At 37.2% G+C, this 22,657-nt stretch overlaps 1 protein-coding gene across 2 annotated transcripts in view; it reads right to left on the reverse strand.

Moving 5' to 3' along the window:
- lrrc4ca (leucine rich repeat containing 4C, genome duplicate a) overlaps window positions 1–22,657 on the reverse strand; it is a 184,506-nt gene that overhangs the window by 91,927 nt on the left and 69,922 nt on the right. Inside the window, exon 1 of one of the 2 annotated variants that reach the window (XM_048158851.1) lies at window positions 420–2,274. The exons of the other annotated variant lie outside the window; for it this stretch is intronic. The gene's annotated coding sequence lies outside the window, so the exon portion shown is untranslated. Of the gene's footprint in view, window positions 1–419; window positions 2,275–22,657 lie in introns of those variants that run through there. 2 annotated transcript variants of the gene reach the window in all.

A 22,657-nucleotide genomic window follows, 5' to 3' on the forward strand; every position in this document is an offset into this window, starting at 1 on the left:
AACGGATGTGGCATATCACATTCAGACTGAATGAATGAGAGAATGAATGAAAGAAAGATTCGACCGCAAAGGTGGAACACTGTGCAGTTGTCAATAGCGCACACATTTATCACACTCACGCACGAGCGCGCGCGCGCGCACACACACACATACGAGAGATAAAGACAGTGGGGGGAAAAAGCTCACAGCCGGTGAGAGAACGCTTCTGTGGATATATGTATGAATATATACTGAACGACTGTTCAAATTACATAAGTGACCATTTTAATTACTACAGACGTGTACGTTGTATTTTAAGTGCCCTTAGATGTTAGGCTTATTGTGTATTATTCTTAACGTTTATGGAAACCACAAACATTTGGTGTCAGAAAGACGTCAAAGTGTCAAGAAATGCAAATATCAAAACACGAATGACTTACTTTCTCAATCTGTGAGGTTCAAATCGCCGTTTCGTTCGCTTCCAAAGCACGAAAATCCATCCGCAATTCTCAAGGAATGTAGCGCGAGGCGAATGAAATGTTCTTCAGCGTGTACTTTGGGCTATCCAAGCTATCCAAGAGCAGTTTTACAAGCTTCTATGAGAAGAAATTCGCTCCCGTATATCCACTCGGTCTTCCTGTCAATGCCATCATATGGACGAGTGCCTCTAGAGCAAATATCTCGATGCTTTCTTGCCCTGCATCATCAAAATCCGGTGTACCGAGTCTTTTCCTGCTGATAAATCAATTAATTCGTCGTCTCCCTGGTTTTGCGTGTCATTCTTGGCGTTTACCACCACAGATTTGGGTTTTCACATTCATCCAGTACGCATCTAGATGGGTTTTATCCCTGAGATGGACCATTCCCTGCATCTTCTTCATCTCAATCTTCAACAGACCATACACGCAGGCAAGCTGATGGTCTTATTCCACAGTCATGGTTTAAAACGGAACTTTTCTTCCCCCTTTACGCACCCGATCTGATTAGATTTCTACTCACAGCCCAGTGCGGATTTCAAGATGCTTATTTCCTTGAAATGTGACTATGTCCTACGGAATGCCTTGCGAGAGAAAACCTCGCGCAAATATTCGTATATCACATCATATCCAAGACAATCAGCATCATCTGGAAAGGAGAAAAAGGACAAAATCTTCCAAGTTTCTATTTTCTTTTCAGGAAAGTGGATGAAAATGCGCCAAATGTGAGTCAAATCATCCCTTTCTTAGTTGATTGATTAATATATACTAACCACCGCCGTAGTTCCTTTTCACATGCGTATAAACTTGTCAGAGGCGAGGTATTCATCAAAAGCTACATCCCATCAGATACTCAATACAGTTCAACTCAACTCCGACGAAAAGCAATCCACTGACGCGACGAAAATCCACGCGAATGATGCTGCGGTGTTACGCAGCGCGCGAGAGCTGACCGGAGAACAGCTACAAGTGAGTCAACCCGCGAGCAGGAGCATCTAAAGAGACGAGACTCGTCGAATACGTCGAGATCTCTTCGGTGAATGAAGTTCTAGTGTGAAGTATACCCAGACGGTGGGCATCGGCTCAGCGCACTCCGCTGGTGACACCAAGAATCTTCTAACACGTATTGATGTAGCCCTCAGCCCAAAGTCTCACTCTTCTGACTGTCCTCACTGGCGTCTTCTTGGATGCGTAAAAGTCAATGGTCCAATAATCTTTTTCCATCTTACCAATGATTGGTCGAGTGCAATAACCCGGAACGCTATAGATTATATGATGAGGGGGTGTGCGCGCGTTCGGACAGGTCTGTAGCGCCTGTTTGACGCACACATGTGCGTGTGTGATTGTGTATAGCCTGGGTACTAAGTGTGAGTGTTTGATGCGCTGCTTCTTCCTGTCTAGTGCAGAAGGGACACGACTGCCATCTACCGACTCTCCGTCCCCTGTCTAGACGCAGTACTCTGCCTTATGACCACTTGATCCTTAAAAAAAAAAGTAAAAAAAAAAAAAAGGAAACCTGGTGCGTGAAAGCAAGCATGTCATTTTCAAACCACAGATCATATGCACGTTCTAGTGACCTGTACACGCCTCCGACGGTTATGAAGTCGGTGATATATGATACATGCGCATGGGGGCTGAAAGACGCACAGATCATGCCAAAACATATAGAAGGATTTCTAATCTCTATAATAGCTAAAGACACAGAGTTAATTTGGAAAGAAAGAAAGAAAGAAAGAAAGAAAGAAAGACTGCACTTTTCGACACCTTTGCATTCAATTATGATAAAAGAAGCTGAGATTTCAAAACTCATGCAACAGGGTAGAAATGACAGAAATTATTGTGTGACAAGTTAAATGGGTGGAAACAAAGATGTTATACTAGCAAAAATAAATAAAAATAAAAATAAATAAATAATCAAAAAAAAACTGCACTATACATCAAAATTTTTGCCATTGTAAATAAATAAAATAATAAATAATAAATTGTAATTTTATATATATATATATATATATATATATATATATATATATATATATATATATATATATATATATATATATATATCCATCCCGGAAGAAAAATTTAAATATTCCATATTTTAAAGCATCAATCTGATTTTTGCCAACCTGGGGAGAGCTGGAGAAACTTATCTTCAGCCATGAGTCAAAAATTATTATGGCCTCCTTACTAAGTATTATGAAGGGGGATCGAGTGGGAATCTTTATTGGTGTCGATTTTCAGTCTCTTTTTAATGATAGGCTTTACGCATCTGTCAATCATCCCCACTTGCTATTTGGGGGAAGAACCTAGCGCTATGATTGGTCGAACTCTTCTTCTTTTGCTGTTGCTTGATTTGAGGACTGCGCGTGCACAGAGGCGTCACCAGGTTTTTGCGTAGTTTAGAGTGACAAATTGTACCAGCGTACTTTGAAGTCAAAATGCGTATCCGCTACGCAAATTGCGTACAGGTTGGCAGGTCTGCTTATTGATAGAACGGTGGATCGCTTTACCTTCTGCCTTGTCAGTCCCCTCACCTCAAAATCTACCTCCTCAAAAACGGTAGCGTTAGCTAATAATTTTCCACCGGAGCTTTTTTTTTTTCCCCCTATTTTTGAACTGTTGCCATTGGCACATAATGCAACAAGAAAGGAATTCAACTGATTTTATTAATAAACCAACTAATCTCTGTGTAAATATGAACTAATGATGCTGCCATCTTTCTAAAGTCATTTTTTGCCCCCTGTAATTTGGCTTGAAATAGCAGGTGAAAATCACCATTTTGATCCCCCTCTACAAATAGTGGATTGCACAGTAAACATTCACCCATGCCATTCAATATTTTGGCTTTTTTCTTCATTTTTTTTATTATTATTATTTTTTTTTTGTATTCTGGTTGAGTTGATACACACCATACATTCATATATAAATTAATACTTTTACTGTCATTTTTTATTCTGTTGCACCAGTGCTTCAAGAGATTGTAGTTCATACTCTTATAAAAGACATTAAATTTGAAAACGTAAAAAAAAAATCTACCTTTTTTTTTTTTTTTGCTTCAGATCAAAAGTTGTAATATAGTGATTCATCTCAAAATTGGATATTCTAGTTAAAGGCTCAGTACTCTTTAGTAAGGGATTTTTGAAAATCCCTATGAAGAAAATGAATGAGGAAAATACTCATTAATTAAAAAATGGGCGGTGTTCTCTTTTTACTAGTTGGCATCATGCTAAAAAGCATTTTAAAACCAAATTTGGATACACCCCAATGAATATTTTGGTCTGTTTCCCCAAAAGAGAAAGAATGTCAATTTTAAATGCATATATCTGCTTTTAAGAGCAGATGACCTTAAAGTGAATCAACTAAAACTCAGTTATTTTCAAATATATCTCAGCCTCAGACGTCACGCCCACAGACTGTTGGGAACACAAAATGGGAAACATTTCAGGAGTTTCAAAACAGTCATCTGATTGGTTGAACTCTACAGGATCTCCAGGAGACAGTGTGTGTGTGTTGCGTTTCTTTAACAGTCTGCATGGAAATAAAGCCATCCTGATGCCAAACCCCCTCATGGAAAAAGAAAGCTGTCGAGTTTACAACTGACAATGAGCGCTTATCAACTATAAAAGTATATGAAGTTCACAGGACCATTGTTGCAGTAAGGTCAAATGAATTGCACACCGGTCTGAAATTGTAGGGTCCTCGACTTTACATTTTCACACCCCTAAACTGTGATTGGTTGCTTTACATGTCAGTCAGACGTCCTTTTGCGCTGTCCTTGGCCAATAAAAGCTGGTCTGGCTACGCGAGACAAGAGTACAGTACAGTCCAAAAGTTTGGAACCACTAAGATTTTTAATGTTTTTAAAAGAAGTTTCGTCTGCTCACCAAGGCTACATTTATTTAATTAAAAATACAGTAAAAAACAGTAATATTGTGAAATATTATTACAATTTAAAATAACTGTGTACTATTTAAATATATTTGACAAAGTAATTTATTCCTGTGATGCAAAGCTGAATTTTCAGCATCGTTACTCCAGTCTTCAGTGTCACATGATCCTTCAGAAATCATTCTAATATGCTGATTTGCTGCTCAATAAACATTTATGATTATTTTCAATGTTGAAAACAGTTGTGTACTTTTTTTTTCAGGATTCCTTGATGAATAGAAAGTTCAAAAGAACAGCATTTATCTGAAATACAAAGCTTCTGTAGCATTATACACTACCGTTCAAAAGTTTGGGGTCAGTAAGAATTTTTATTTTTATTTTTTTGAAAAGAAATTAAAGAAATGAATACTTTTATTCAGCAAGGATGCATTAAATCAATCAAAAGTGGCAGTAAAGACATTTATAATGTTACAAAAGATTAGATTTCAGATAAACACTGTTCTTTTGAACTTTCTATTCATCAAATAATCCTGAAAAAAAATATTGTACACAAATATTTTGTACAATTGTACACATTAAATGTTTCTTGAGCAGCAGATCAGCATATTAGAATGATTTCTGAAGGATCATGTGACACTGAAGACTGGAGTAATGATGCTGAAAATTCAGCTTTGCCATCACAGGAATAAATTACTTTGCCAAATATATTTTAATAGTACACAGTTATTTTAAATTGTAATAATATTTCACAATATTACTGTTTTTTACTGTATTTTTAATTAAATAAATGTAGCCTTGGTGAGCAGACGAAACTTCTTTTAAAAACATTAAAAATCTTAGTGGTTCCAAACTTTTGGACTGTACTGTACATCCTGATTTGCATGTAAGAAAATAAAAAAAGTCTTACTACCAAACTTTTGTGAGTGAAATTTTATGAACTGTTTTCTCATTCCTTCAGCGGAATATGCTTGTCAGCATCCCGTCACATCCTCGTGCTTCACGGACATCTCGTCATTTAGCTGTCCGCGCGCCTGTCCACCTGCCCGTCAAACGCAGCCAAATCAGCTAAATATGGGCGAAGATCAGCTCCTCCTCTCCTGCTGTCTGATTGAGTCATTCTAATTGTTTGACATTAAAGGGCAGGTGTGTTTCTTTGACTGACAGTCCAGTTTCCATCACGGTCTATTCACACAACACGCAAACGCATATGAGGCCCACTTAATAATAGCTTTAACATCATCTAACATTTCTCAAATGCATCTCTGAAACATAAATACGTTATCTGACAGCTCCGGGTTGACTTATATTCCCAGAGAATCGTGATGGCGAGGTAGCCTTGTTATGACAGCCTTATCTAATGGTCCAGATTTAAAGCTTTCATTTTACAGCCCTCCGATGATTCTCCTGCGACCACTACGTTTCACTTAGGATGTTATTTGCTCTGTGGGAACCATCTGAATGACCATAACATCTATCTTAATGCAACCATTCATTTCTCTACAGGGACACCAGAGGAAGAGGTGATTGACGGAACATTTCTATAGCGAAGTGCTTTCAATTTACTCCGAAACAGGTCGAGCTTAAAAGAGAAGAAGCTGAATTAAATTAAAGCATGCCATTACCTCTCACTGGCTGTAATGTTGAAGTAGACAGACTGTCAATATAGGTACACATGCATGGTGGCGCACAACAAGACCTTAGGAGTGTTGCATGCACTATCACATAAAACATAGATTTTAGCATTATACAGAACAAAATATGAGTGGTTCTGTTTTTTAGCACATTGCTACACAGTTTCTGGAGTTTTTAAAGCAGTTGATGGCTGCTGTAAAAATATTCTGGATGTATTTATAAGGAATATTTACTATTTTTTTAATACTAAACAAATAAAAATGTGGTAAATTCATTAATTTAGCAAAAAATACTATAAAATTCAAATACACAATATCAGATGAACAACCAGTCTGCAACTACACTGATTTACTTAGCTCGTGTTTGATTCACTAAAAAAGAAGAATCATTCGCTCGGTAATCGATTGTACTACACTTGTGGCGTTGTATGTGATCGATAAAAAGAGTCAGTTCATTAGATTCGTTCGTTTGGGAATGCAATCTAATAAAACAAAAACAAAAACCTACAAAATTCACACTAAAAAGAACTGGCTCATAAGAATCATTCACTTGGGAATCGATTGGACTACACTGGTCAAGTTGTATGTGTTTGATTCGCTAAAAAGAACTGGCTCATAAGAATCATTCGCTTGGGAATCAATTGGACTACACTGGTCGTGTCGTATGTGTTTGATTCGCTAAAAAGAACTGGCTCATAAGAATCATTCGCTTGGGAATCATTTGGACTACACTGGTCGTGTTGTATGTGTTTGATTCACTAAAAAGAACTGGCTCATAAGAATCATTTGCTTGGGAATCAATTGGACTACACTGGTCATGTTGTATGTGTTTGATTCGCTAAAAAGAACTGGCTCATAAGAATCATTCGCTTGGGAATCAATTGGACTACACTGGTCGTGTTGTATGCGTTTGATTCGCTAAAAAGAACTGGCTCATAAGAATCATTCGCTTGGGAATCAATTGGACTACACTGGTCGTGTTGTATGCGTTTGATTCGCTAAAAAGAACTGGCTCATAAGAATCATTCGCTTGGGAATCAATTGGACTACACTGGTCGTGTTGTATGCGTTTGATTCACTAAAAGGAACTGGCTCATAAGAATCATTCACTTGGGAATCAATTGGACTACACTAGTTGTGTTGCATGTGTTTGATTCACTAAAAAGAATTGGTTCTTAAAAGTCATTCGTTCAGTAGTCTAATGCAATCTAATAATTATAATAAACATGAAATAATAGCTACACTCCTGGATTAAAAACAATCCAAGATGGGTTGAAAATGGACAAACCCAGCAATTGGGTTGTTTTAACCCAGTGGTTGGGTTAAATGTTTGCCCAACCTGCCGGGTAGTTTTATTTAACTGAACTATTGTTTAAAAATGAACCCAAAATATGTTGGAAATTAACATTTATTAATATGTTTAATAAACAAACATTTATTGAAGAGCATCAAAAATGAAGAAGAGCATCAAAAATGTCTATTTACAACATGTTTTTGAAGCACTGTTCATTGTAGCCAATTACAGACATATCTGTTGAGTGTTTGAACACAACGGCCATTCAGAGGTTAGAATCTGCTCAATATGCTAGGGAGAAATGCTGGTATCGTCACATTTTAAAAATTTCTGTACCGAGTTGGTACTTTTGACAACACTATATTACCCTGGCAATAAATTTCAAAAACAAAACAAAAATAAAAATTCAACATTGCTGCAATATTTGCCACTGTACTGTACCTCTAAAGAAGTTAGAGTTACCCTGCTCTTCTACTTTTTTAATGAAACTGTTCTCAGTTCAAATCCCTAGGTCTGAGCAGTATACTGATGATTGCTTCAGAAAACACATCTAGACCACAACAGGCAACAAAATAACTGCAAAAACATCATGAGTTTTATATGAAGAGAAAACTTCAAAATAAAACACACCCTGAGACCTCCAGCAATGCAGCCTGCAAAAACATTCCTATTTGTGCTGGCTGATATGGCTGTGTCCTTCAGGAAAAGACCAAAAAGTACCGTTGACTCTCCACGTGAGAGAATAAATCTTTGTCGCCCTTCAGTTCTTGCGTCCTTTCTATCTTCTGGGACTTTACAACTAAAGGGGGGGTCAAACATCACACCAAAACAATCACTATGCAGCATAACATATCGAGCGCAGGGTAGGAGGTCAATATCACAGACCCTGCAGGACACCTCATTGTTAGGACCTTGTCATTGCCTGACCGTTGAAACATCTGGTTGCGTTTTACACGCAGCAGACTAATCTTTGTACTTACACCACAAACAGAAAACACAGATATGGTCTAACAGAGTCTGAAGAAGAGAGCAGCTGTGGTTTTTCTGTCCTGGGGTGAAAACGCTGCTAGCAGCTGAATTAAACATGTGAGGGAAGTGGGATAATGCGATATCCATGTTGAATGCGTCAAAACGGATATATTTCCTTTATATGGCAAGTACTGATACAAGGCCTCTGTCATCATTCTCGAGGTCGTAAGAATGCCATTACTCGCCAAAGCAGACAGCTTACTTTGGGCAAAAAGAATCTACATCTACAGAATTCCATAGAATTCCAATCCACAACTCACCATGCTTTTCCACAAATCCTTGTTTGTTTATTAAACGTTTTAACTAAATATTCTATTCTTGCCTATATGCTCTGGTATATGATAGCGCTTTTCAAACTTCAGTCAATGCACAACATCAACAGTTACTAACACCAATTACCTAAAAAAAATCTTTCAAGCATACAAATTATTCTTAGCTAAAATTAGAATAGAAAATGTAATTTACAGTATGAACTAATTTAGCTTAATGAGTCTTTTGGACTGAGCGACTTACACTAATGCAACAATAATAAAGTGAGTTGAAGTAAATGTTATATATATATATATAAATGTCATGTATATATACACTCTAAAAAATGCTGGGTTAAAAACAACCCAAGTTGGGTTGAAAATGGACAAACCCAGCGATTGGGTTGTTTTAACCCAGCAGTTGGGTTAAATGTTTGCTGAACCTGCTGGGAAGTTTTATTTTACTCAACTATTGTTTAAAAATTACTGTACTGCTTTCTTAAAATTAACCCAAAATATGCTGGAAATTAACATTTATTAATAGTTTAGGGAATAATAAACAATAAACATTAATTAAATTGCTAATTAATAAATGTTCACTTTTTGATTATTATTGTTGCCTCTAGTAATTATGTATCTGATTTTTAATTTCCAACCTATTTTGGGTTCGTTTTTAGCAGCCATATAGTAATTTTTAAACAATAGCTGGGTTAAATAAAACTACCCAGCACAATGGGCAAACATTTAACCCAACCGCTGAGTTAAAACAACCCAATTGCTGGGTTTGTCCATTTTCAACCCAACTTGGGTTGTTTTTAACCCAAGTTGGGTTAATCCCTAGCATATTGATATATTTTTTTTTCAGAAGCCGTATCTAAATTTGTATTGGTTTTACATGGGTTTTAAAGGGATAGTTGACCCAAAAATAAAAATACTGTCATCATCTACTTCCCTCATGTTGTTTCAAACCTCTGTATGAATTTCATTCTGCTGTGGAACATAAAAGATAATTTGAGAAATGTCTCTTTTTTTTTTTTTTTTTCTCCATACAATGGAAGTCAATGGTAACCAAAACAGATTAAAAATATCTTCTTTTATGTTCCACAAAAGAAAGAAAGTAATTCAGGTTTGAAACAACATGAGGGTGAGCACCCTTCAATGTTTTTATGCTCTAAATATAAAAAACTAAAACTCCCAATAGGTGGCGATTAAATTTCTAAACGAGTAAGTCATCAAAATTGCCCAATATGCCCTCAAATAGGGCATTATTTGATGGGACAGCCATTTGTAGTGGTGTCCGAAACAATAGTGGACATTATTGAGTGCACTCATTGTATCCCACATTGCACCACAACAACAAGTGTACAACTGATGAATGAATTAGCCATTTTATCAAATCAAATGAATGACTCAATGGCTGAATCCAAAATTGCCCCCTAAACCCTCAATCACTATTCCCTACATTAGTCCACTAATCCAGTTCACTTGAAGGAGAGAATGAAAACGAGTGAGCGAATTCAACCAATGACTTGATAATTAATATATATAGTATTATAAATAGATCTTGTTTTATCACCATGGTATCCTTCAGAAACCGCAGATTGAGATTCACTGCTATAGGCTGTATATCCATTCCAGTGCTACATCTGTCTTAACACAGTTTATCATATTTAAACCCATTCTACAGAACTGCACAGATTCCAATCCCTGTGCTGAAAATGCGTAAATAGACAGCAGATTCTGATCATTAGTACCCGCAAGGCTTTTTTTGATCAAAGTATTGAAGATTCACTGCCATCACAGCTGTGAAACGACACATTACTGATCACAGTTACCAATCTCTCCAAAAAGAGTGACTCACAAAAGCATGTGTCACAAATAATAATTCACCAATTTCCCTAATTAAGATGAGTCTTCATGCACGTCTCACCTCTTCTGTGTGATTTTGGGTTTGGCACAGTCAATAGGCCTTCTGGAAATGGCAGAGAAAATAATGGAATGATATGAACACCTCAGCGGCATCCATGATATTTGCACCAATTCAGCAAATTTCACAGACTTGCTAATTAGAAGCATTGATGTGTTTGCTGTCCTGTTTAATCTCCACTTTGATCCAGTCTAATCTCTCATCATACTCATTATCCAAGGGTTCTTCTGGCCCAGAGGGTTTGCGATCGAAGAGCACACTCCTGATTTTCAACACAGACTGGCTGCGGACTTCATTTCTTTATTACAGCCTTCTTCAGCATACATTTAAATAATTAGCAGGCTCCGCCTCTTATCGTTTTTTTGGGGCCACTAGGGTGAAGAGATTGATAAGGACATTACTGCGAGATTTCACCCAAAAATAGTTAATCCCAAAATTCAAATTCTTTTATTACTGGAATATAGAGCACAAATCGTTTGGACCACTTTTATGGTGCTTCTTTTACACCATCAACAGCAGTTGTAGCATAATATTGATTACCACGAACGCTAATTTTCTGCTTTTTTTTAAAAGAAAAAGAAAAAAGAAAAGAAGGAGCAAGTCAAAATTATTATTATTACCTTCTGCCATCAGTCTGGCTACGCAAGACTTGCAGCGTTCACACCTATTTAAATGAATCGCACTAATAGAGTAATTGCACCAGAGATTTTTTTAAAGAATGTGTCTGAAGTTTCAGCTTAAAATACCCCACAGATCATTGATTATATTGTCAAATTTGCCTCTATTTGGGTGCGAGCAAAAACATGCCTTTTTTGTGAGTCCCTTTGAATGCAAATGAGCTTCTGCTCCCGCTTTAACAGCTCATGCTTCAGTTGCTCAACAACAACAAAGGTGGACAATCTCACGCAGCCAAAATGACGAAATGTCAGTAACGGTGTTCAGCCTTACATTGTTCAAACCGGAGTCGGACACTGATGGAGAGATTCAGGACTTTTAGAATGCATCTGGACGTTTCTGAATGGTTAGTGGATAAATTTATGTAGTTGCTGTGGAGTGATTCAACTCATCGACTAGCATGTGCCGTCATGTTAATCTTTTGTGCAAATCCAGCGTTGAATTGACCCTCGTTTGTGAAGCAGTCTTGTGTTAAATGACGGCATTGTAACAACAACTCTTCCTCTTCTCTAAAGCAGCCCAACATGGCCTCACCCTCTTTGATGCGTGTTCTCGGGGGAAGGGTTTATGTACATTTTAGGGTTTGTGATGTCATAACCCGGGAAGAAGCTCGTTGTAGTCCCTACCAGCCGTTTATAGTGATTTCTGTAAAAGAAAATATCTCCCTTTGCATTGAACTTTGAGCGTTGAAACTTTGCAGATGTTGTTTATGCTCAAACAGCATCATTACACACTAACTAAAGTTAAAAAAGTGAAATCATAATCAGGGGGGTCCCTGATTTAATCAAACCAAACCTGCAAAGTGTGAACACGCCCTAAGATTTTTCAAAACAAACAGCTAAGGTCCATTTCAGACTGAATTATCCCTTTAAAACAGCACATCAATGTACAGATCTGGCAAGGGAAGACTCTGCATTAGCGTTAAAGGTTCTCTCCTGCTGGGCCAATGACATTCTAAGTTGCATCTTAATTAGTGTTATGAACCTGCACAGTAGTATGCACAGCAGATAAATGAAAAGGCAACACAACATGCCTCTTTGAATCTTGTCACTGCAAAGGATCTCGATGATGAAGGAGGGCTTTTTTTCTACTTAAGTTTGGAGTCGGGGCGTAAATCCAGTCGCTTTCTGACAAGAAAAAACACATAATGGACTAAAAGTGCTTCCAGTCGTATTTTAAAATACCTAACGGTTGCATATCACTGTTTACTACCGCCTGATTATGGAATAAATAACCACAAATACAGGCACACTGTGTATTTCAAAGGCTGGTGAATGGAAACATGGAAAGAAAAATACTAATGTTTCCACTCTTGCAAATTCAAAAGTGTCTTTTCAAAGTGATGAAGATGAATACAAATCAGACACTCAGTTTTTAATGGTGTGAATCTCGATGGCTTTAGATTATACCAAGTAAATGCAATAATTATAGAGTATTGCTCAAAAGGATCATGCACATTCAAACTTGCATGTGCCTCTTTAGATTTTAGGCAAGTGGATTTTAAATGCCAATTTTTATGTTTGGGATTTGAATGCCAGTTAAAAAAAAAAAGCTATATATATATATATACAGTACAGTCCAAAAGTTTGGAACCACTAAGATTTTTAATGTTTTTAAAAGAAGTTTCGTCTGCTCACCAAGGCTACATTTATTTAATTAAAAATACAGTAAAAAACAGTAATATTGTGAAATATTATTACAATTTAAAATAACTGTGTACTATTTAAATATATTTGACAAAGTAATTTATTCCTGTGATGCAAAGCTGAATTTTCAGCATCGTTACTCCAGTCTTCAGTGTCACATGATCCTTCAGAAATCATTCTAATATGCTGATTTGCTGCTCAATAAACATTTATGATTATTTTCAATGTTGAAAACAGTTGTGTACTTTTTTTTCAGGATTCCTTGATGAATAGAAAGTTCAAAAGAACAGCATTTATCTGAAATACAAAGCTTCTGTAGCATTATACACTACCGTTCAAAAGTTTGGGGTCAGTAAGAATTTTTATTTTTATTTTTTTGAAAAGAAATGAAAGAAATGAATACTTTTATTCAGCAAGGATGCATTAAATCAATCAAAAGTGGCAGTAAAGACATTTATAATGTTACAAAAGATTAGATTTCAGATAAACACTGTTCTTTTGAACTTTCTATTCATCAAATAATCCTGAAAAAAAATATTGTACACAAATATTTTGTACAATTGTACACATTAAATGTTTCTTGAGCAGCAGATCAGCATATTAGAATGATTTCTGAAGGATCATGTGACACTGAAGACTGGAGTAATGATGCTGAAAATTCAGCTTTGCATCACAGGAATAAATTACTTTGTGAAATATATTCAAATAGAAAACAGTTATTTTAAATTGTAATAATATTTCACAATATTACTGTTTTTTTACTGTATTTTTAATTAAATAAATGTAGCCTTGGTGAGCAGACGAAACTTGTTTTAAAAACATTAAAAATCTTAGTGGTTCCAAACTTTTGGACTGTACTGTATATATATATATATATATATATATATATATATATATATATATATATATATATATATATATATATATATATATATATATACACACACAATAGATCCTTGTTTTCCAAATAGAGTAAACTTGACATTATTGATCAGCATGACACATTTTTAGAAAAATAAAAAAACTATAAGCTATAATTACTGTCCGCAGATGAAGAGCTATTATGACTAATCCCAGACAACAACAGTTATTAGACGGGAGCATGTTTTTATCCACCATCTAAGTGTTTAAATAATCCAGATATCATTCGCTGAAGAATGATTTTATCAAGACTACACTTATTGTTCATCTTGGTCTGTTTTATTAAAAAATGCACCATCTGTACTACACATTCGCAATTTTGTTTCATAGATTTGACTTAATATCTATCTCATAATTACATACTGCCTTAAAAGACCCAGTAATGCTGTTAAATGGACTACAGTGATGCACAGAAGAACATTGCACTATGATTTGTAGGTGTCTTTTCAAATAAAATGCAATGGAAGTACCATAATAAATGTTCAGTCATTTATCGAGACTTTTGACCCCTTCATAATGTCCTATCACCTCCCACACCCTGCTGTTTCTTGTAACATCTTTGTGTGCCTCTGCAGGTGCCTTAAACATTAAAAAATGATATGTTTTCAACCTCAGCCGGCTTCCTCCCTCAAGATACAGCTTTCACGTGGAGATAAACTGCTTGCTGCATCAGTTGCAGTTTACACAATGGAGACAGATATCAATACGGTTTATCAAAATCAGCTCCCAGACTAAAATATGGATTCCAGTTTGAGTTGCTAACCCATGCTTTAAATTTTAAATAAATGCGCTTGTTTTGGAGTTAACACATAAAAAAGCCCAATTTAAATGCACAATTGCTTGATTCTTCAAAAAATGATTTTAAATGCTATTTTTCTCCATTAACATAATTGTTGAGGTTTAATTTGAGAGGTCATATCAAATTTGGCACTCGCTTTATTTGTCACCTCTAAGCTAATGTGCTGAAAATAAGACCTCAATTATGAACTGCACTGACAGATTCTCTTGCTGCCGAGCAGCAAACAAGACAAGGTTTTATGTGAGAGATGACTGTTGTCAAAGTAAACTAAAATAAGGTAAAACAAAGGTCAGGAAAGAGTGTAGTCATTGTTTACTCACTGTCTTTTTCATCTACCATAAGTTCATATTACCTTATTATCATTATAGTGTGTGTGTGTCTGTGTGTGTATATATATATATATATATATATATATATATATATATATATATACTCAACCTGATCTCACGGCAATTTGTACGTATTTTACGAGATGGCTAATTCGTACAAATTCATACAACCTCACTCATACGAATTCATACGTTTTTTGCTAAACCATATTTTATGAGTTGACTGAATTCATACGAATGACCTACCCCAAACCCCGCCCCTAAACCTACCCGTCACTGGGGTTTAGACAAATCGTACGAATTCATACGAATTAGCCACCTCGTAAAATACGTAAAAATTGGTCGTGAGATAGCATTGATATACTATATAGTTATTTAAAAATAACAATAGAGACATTTAAGACTGTAAAATACTTTGGTTCCCAAAAGCTATAGCGTAAAAAAATATATACAGTAAGTAGCTGCATTATTGTAGCTGTGTTATTATAGATTTCTTGGTATTACTAGGGGCCAAGCACCGAAGATGCGTAGGCACCTATTGTAATCGTTGATTTCTTTTTATTTTTGATTCTTCTTCTTCTTCCATCCTTGAGTCTATGGCAGCCCATAGAACACGCGAACAAATTGTATGTAGTGCTTGCAAAAATAGACATAAGGCTGTATCTCCGCAACGCTTTATCGTATTCAGACCAAACTTGGTACATGTCATCACAATCATGACCTGAGGTAACATGCAGCGTTTTGGCGCAGCACCACCTACTGGTCCGTATATACGAAAAATGGCTATATTTGCTTATAACTTCTGATGGGTTTGTCCAAAAATCATAAATTTGGTCTAGTTAGATTCAGGGCATCATTCCGAGTCGAATAATATACAATTTTCCCATATCGGACATTTTGACCCTCGGCCATTTTGAATTTTGTGCTAAAATGCTGTATTTCGTTATGAATCTGGTCTCAGTAGATTCCTTGGGTCATGCTGAGAACATAGATATCAAATTTGCCATAGTCGGCTGAACTTCCTGTTCGCCATATTGTTTTTCTTTAAAAACCTACTTTTTCGAACTCCTCCTAGACCGTTACTCCGATTTTCACTAAAATTGAACCGTATCATCTTCAGACCATGCCGACAAAAAGTTATGGATTTCACATCAATACATCAAACTGTTTTCGTACACCGGAGCAACGAATTTGAAGAATGATGCAAAAATGACTCTTGAAGCTGTATCTCTGCAATGCTTTGACATATTGATACCAAATTTTGCAAGCGTCATTGTCACCTCACTCTGACCATACCACATTAATTTGGTCACAGCGCCACAAAAGCACAAGCACATAAGTGTGACATAAATGTGTTAAATATGTTCAATATTCCAGGTGTTTTGAAATCACACACTACAATGACAAATTCACACCATTAAAATAAACCTTCTAAAGTCAGTTCACTCTGTGGCCTATTATTTTCACTTATTTAGAATTCTCCAAATTCGTTAAAGTGCCCATTTTATGCTTTTTTTGAATATTACCTTTCATTCAGTTTGTAATATAATATTTGTGAATGTTAAACATCAGATAGTTTTAAAGATCAAAGTGCATAATGAATGAAGTTATTGTCTCCTAAAAGAAAGAATCAATTCTGAACTGCCGAAATGAATCGTCAGCAATTCCAGTCTCACTTCCTGTTACTTACCTACGTAACAATGTAACACAGTGTGACACATTTGCATAATGCCAGCCTATGGTCTTCATTGGCTGCCCTTGATCAATTCTGAACTGTCGAAATGAGTCGTCAGCAATTCCAGTCTCACTTCCTATTACTTACCTACGTAACAATGTAACACAGTGTGACACGTTTGCATAATGCCAGCCTATGGTCTTCATTGGCTGCCCTTGATCAATTCTGAACTGCTGAAATGAGTCGTCAGCAATTCCAGTCTCATTTCCTGTTACATACCTATGTAACAGTGTAACACAATGTAACACAATGTAACACATTTGCATAATGCCAGCCTATGGTCTTCATTGTCTGCCCTCGATCAATTCTGAACTGCCGAAATGAGTCGTCAGCAATTCCAGTCTCACTTCCTGTTACTTACCTACGTAACAATGTGACACAATGTAACACGTTTGCATAAGGCCAGCCTATGGTCTTCATTAGCTGCCCTCGAACAATTCTGAACTGCCGAAATGAGTCGTCAGCAATTCCAGTCTCACTTCCTGTTACTTACCTACGTAACAATGTAACACAATGCAACACATTTGCATAATGCCAGCCTATGGTCTTCATTGGCTGCCCTTGATCAATTCTGAACTGTCGAAATGAGTCGTCAGCAATTCCAGTCTCACTTCCTATTACTTACCTACGTAACAATGTAACACAGTGTGACACGTTTGCATAATGCCAGCCTATGGTCTTCATTGGCTGCCCTTGATCAATTCTGAACTGCCAAAATGAGTCGTCAGCAATTCCAGTCTCATTTCCTGTTACATACCTACGTAACAGTGTAACACAATGTAACACATTTGCATAATGCCAGCCTATGGTCTTCATTGGCTGCCCTCGATCAATTCTGAACTGCTGAAATGAGTCGTCAGCAATTCCAGTCTCACTTCCTGTTACTTACCTACGTAACAATGTGACACAATGTAACACGTTTGCATAAGGCCAGCCTATGGTCTTCATTAGCTGCCCTCGAACAATTCTGAACTGCCGAAATGAGTCGTCAGCAATTCCAGTCTCACTTCCTGTTACATACCTACGTAACAGTGTAACACAATGTAACACAATGTAACACATTTGCATAATGCCAGCCTATGGTCTTCATTGGCTGCCCTCGATCAATTCTGAACTGCCGAAATGAGTCGTCAGCAATTCCAGTCTCACTTCCTGTTACTTACCTACGTAACAATGTGACACAATGTAACACATTTGCATAAGGCCAGCCTATGGTCTTCATTAGCTGCCCTCGAACAATTCTGAACTGCCGAAATGAGTCGTCAGCAATTCCAGTCTCACTTCCTGTTACATACCTACGTAACAGTGTAACACAATGTAACACAATGTAACACATTTGCATAATGCCAGCCTATGGTCTTCATTGTCTGCCCTCGATCAATTCTGAACTGCCGAAATGAGTCGTCAGCAATTCCAGTCTCACTTCCTGTTACTTACCTACGTAACAATGTGACACAATGTAACACGTTTGCATAAGGCCAGCCTATGGTCTTCATTAGCTGCCCTCGAACAATTCTGAACTGCCGAAATGAGTCGTCAGCAATTCCAGTCTCACTTCCTGTTACATACCTACGTAACAGTGTAACACAATGTAACACAATGTAACACATTTGCATAATGCCAGCCTATGGTCTTCATTGGCTGCCCTCGAACAATTCTGAACTGCCGAAATGAGTCGTCAGCAATTCCAGTCTCACTTCCTGTTACTTACCTACGTAACAATGTGACACAATGTAACATGTTTGCATAAGGCCAGCCTATGGTCTTCATTAGCTGCCCTCGAACAATTCTGAACTGCCGAAATGAGTCGTCAGCAATTCCAGTCTCACTTCCTGTTACATACCTACGTAACAGTGTAACACAATGTAACACAATGTAACACATTTGCATAATGCCAGCCTATGGTCTTCATTGGCTGCCCTCGATCAATTCTGAACTGCCGAAATGAGTCGTCAGCAATTCCAGTCTCACTTCCTGTTACAAACCTACGTAACAATGTAACAAAATGTAACACATTTGCATAATGCCAGCCTATGGTCTTCATTGGCTGCCCTCGAACAACATCTACCAATCAGAGCAGAGTAGAAAAATCCCAAAAGACTGGGCCATCTGACCAATCAGACCAGAGTAGATCAATCACAACAGACTGGGCCGTCTGACCAATCAGAGCAGAGTAGACCAATCACAACAGACTGGGCCGTCTGACCAATCAGACCAGAGTAGACCAATCACAACAGACTGGGCCGTCTGACCAATCAGAGCAGAGTAGACCAATCACAACAGACTGGGCCGTCTGACCAATCAGAGCAGAGTAGACCAATCACAACAGACTGGGCCGTCTGACCAATCAGAGCAGAGTAGATCAATCACAACAGACTGGGCCGTAGGCTAGCAGTAAAGAGGGGTTTAGAGAGGCTGAATCTTTGAATGACTCTTTGAGAAATGAGGTGATAACATGTATATTATGAGAAAATGTTTTTTGACCTTGGATGCTTGTAAACCTATTGTAGAACACCTCCAAAACAAAATTAGGAACCTTATAAAATAGCATAATAGAGGCACTTTAACATTAGAACAAGGTTAGGAACAAATTCACGTGTATACACGTGTTGTGAATTAGGCTAAAATTTTTCACGAGAAGTTCTCCTGCGCATACAAATATGAAATAATTGTTTATGGTTTGAAATACAGCAATAATACAGTAAATGATTTATACATTATTTGCAGTGTAGATTTAAGCAAGCATCAGACCACTGCAATTAACTCCCTGTAACAAGTAATAACCTGGTGTGTATAAAGGCCTCAAGGTAATAGCCCAAGCAATCCATCTAGTGAGTAAATCCAAGCCACAGACTCTGTCACCATAATGAGCGAATAACACCGCTGTCCTTCTGACAACAGTGGAAAGCAAATTGAAGGCGGCAAAGGAGGGTGTTTTGGCATACAGGAAAAAAAATGTCCGGACGGGTGCCTAGATGAATTGCTTGTTAAATAAGAAATTCCACAGAGTGACATCATTTTAAAAGGCTCATAACAACCTCGCAGTATCATCCGCCGCAAGCTTGTGAAAAACAATCTTCGCAGGACGCGCTCCATTCGTGATGGCTCTCTGTATGGCATCGTTTCTTTAGCCAAGGATTCTTGAATCATAAAAGAATTGTTTTACTCTTCGCTTTCCCATCAAGGACTCTCTTCTCCCTGCATCCTTTTGCAATTAAATTGTGAGTGGGACGTTTATCGATCCAGTCCCATGACAGGGCCATAAAATGTTTTTAAAGACTGAAGTTGTGGCGAACAAAATGACATGACAGCCGAGGAGGGACGCTTGAATGTTCTCTCACATAATGGCAAGAGAAAAACATACACATATTGCATTGCACAAACCGAGCCATCACAAGTGAAAGCAGTCGGATTCTTCACGTTAACATCAGCCGGTGTGGCGGAACGCAACGGCATATATACAAACACATGAAATCCTGTTTGAAAAATACAGTAGAGCAACAATTACACAAGGGACTGGCATTCATGTGCAGGAAACGCAGAAATAGCTGGAAGGCATATTCTCTATTTGAGTCGGTGTAAGAGGTTCCTTCTCTGCACAATGAGAATATAAATAACAGCAGAGAGGAAATACACAAAGAAACCTGCTGGCAAAAAGGCCCTTGATCTCTGCCAGTGCATGATATAAATACACAAACTAACACTAAAAAACGTAGCTAAGAATCTGCTTTTCAATGCTCAAAGACTTTGTGCTCAATGGAAGAGGAGACGTGGTCAGACTGACTGAGAAAATAAAAACACTGTGAAAATGCATTTCGTGGAAGAACGGAGTGAAAAATCGAGCAGGTGGGGAAGAGAGTGGGTGAAACGACCCTGTTGGCCATCAAGCCATTTCAGCCGCATTTGCGGTCCGGTGTGATTTAAAGCAACGGTTACGCCAGCTGCTGCCGTTGGTCTCTTAAAAACACCAGCGTGTCACTCATGCCAGGGTTGAGTGGAGACAAATGAGCAAATGATGATGCAGTTAACCTTGATTTGGGTGTAAACATACCAGATTTGGAATATGGAGCATTCCCAGAAACACTTGCCTTGTGTGGTGAAATTAACAATCCATTATGGATTCGCTCTAGAGAAGACAAATGCTGAGGGGTTGACTGTGAATTTTACTAGGGGTTTAACGATACACAAAACTGACGGTTTGGTTACGTCGGTTTTGAATTCACGGTTCGGTTTAGTACAGCAGGTTGAGAAAACTAAGCAAAATGTATTTTTTTTATTATTAATTAGTAGTTTACTGAATAAATTGAAATCGAAATTTAAATGAATTCAATTATAATTAAAAGTAAAAAAAAAAAAAAATACATCTGCTAATCATGTAAACTATATAGAGATAAAAATAAAGGTTCAGAGCCCATATTAGCCTGAATTCAGTTGCTATTTATTTTTAGATATAATAATCAACACTCAAATAACAAATTGTATGCATACTTGTTGGCAGTTTTTGCATTAACTTCTAAATCTAATTATAAACTTATGTTTTTACTCCAATTCGTTGTTGAATTATAATCATTTACACAGTGGCTGTCATTTTCATGACAGATTTATTTAAATACAGATTAATTCATCAATACATCACTAACCAATTAAGTAAAATATAATGCATATTTAGGCTAATATAGTACATATATTTAGCAAAAGAGTTAATTTCTCTGACAAACTAACAAGATGTGGACTCGCCTGAGGTAAATGCTACATGACACAGTGTTTACAAGCAGTTTTATTGATGTCTTTCCACCGTTGAAACACTGACTGAACGATTACAGAGATATTATGCGTTTCAGTAAGTTGTACTGTATCTTTCAACATACCTTCAGAAGTTCATTCATGTTTATTCTGTAATTAGTATTAAAGAGGAAGAGATGATCTCGTTCACTCGCGCTCCGCACTGCGGCTTGAAATGAGGCGTCTGTACACAGTGGTCTGTCATGTCACATCAAAGAGCGGCAAAATGGCATTTTTGAAATTCAAACAAAAAAATTCAAACAAAAAATCAATTTTTGTTTGAATTTCACGATTAAATGGACAGAACTTGAAAGATGACACTTCCTTTCTTATCGAAAGTAACAAAACGCAGAGCTTATTGCGATTAATGGTGGTTAGGCTACAACACTGAATTCGTCATGTAGATGCAATGGGCAAGAGCTAGGCGGGGTAGCAGTGGGCGGGGCGCGTTCGGTATGCCATGAGAGTATCGCGGTTTTTCAGTTCGGTTTGAATATTGTTACACCCTTAAATTTTACAAGCGCATTTTTTTGTTCTTCGCAAGTTTGATATACGTAACCAGCGGTATAATGTAAGCGAACATCCCGACGTCGCCTACCCTTCTGAGAGCGCCGTTTAGATTAATATGTAAATATGTGCTGTGTGCTTTACTCTCAATAACAAAATAAACAGTTAAGAAAACATCTGATCATAACGATGTGAATATTTGCAAAAGCTTTGCAATTCAGCACTCCAGTCAAGTCATGTTTTTTTATACCACTTTATACATTGTATTGCGTTAAAGCGAACAGCTTTACAGTATCAATCATGAAAACACAGTGTCAGTGTCTCTTTCAATTAGAATTAAAACTTCATTTTCTACTATAAAGCAGCTCTACAGAGTGTTCATGTTTTTACTCGTGTACATCTGACCTCAACGGACTGAACAGAAGAAATGAACCGGAGAAGGCGGAGCCTCAGAGCCACACCTACTTATTACATAATCGCCACAGACCAATAGTAGTTCGAAGGTGTTTACCAGCCAGAGAGAACTTCTCTGGAAAGTTCGCATTAGCAAGTTGTTTCGATTCGAACTCCCAAAATCTGCATGTAGAACAAGTTTTGGTGTCACTATAGCAGTGATACAAACATCAAATATTTTAAACTCTATACTTATATACTTGAGATCTCACCTTTGTGGTTACAGAAAAGCAAAGTAAGGAACCAACACAAAACACCAGGCAAATATTCAGTAATAATTCACACTGAATACAATTTAAGATCAAAGGGAAATTTGAAAATCCAGTTCCATCAAGTTT

The sequence above is a fragment of the Megalobrama amblycephala genome, linkage group LG15 (assembly GCF_018812025.1).
Source record: "Megalobrama amblycephala isolate DHTTF-2021 linkage group LG15, ASM1881202v1, whole genome shotgun sequence".
Classification (NCBI taxonomy): domain Eukaryota; kingdom Metazoa; phylum Chordata; class Actinopteri; order Cypriniformes; family Xenocyprididae; genus Megalobrama; species Megalobrama amblycephala.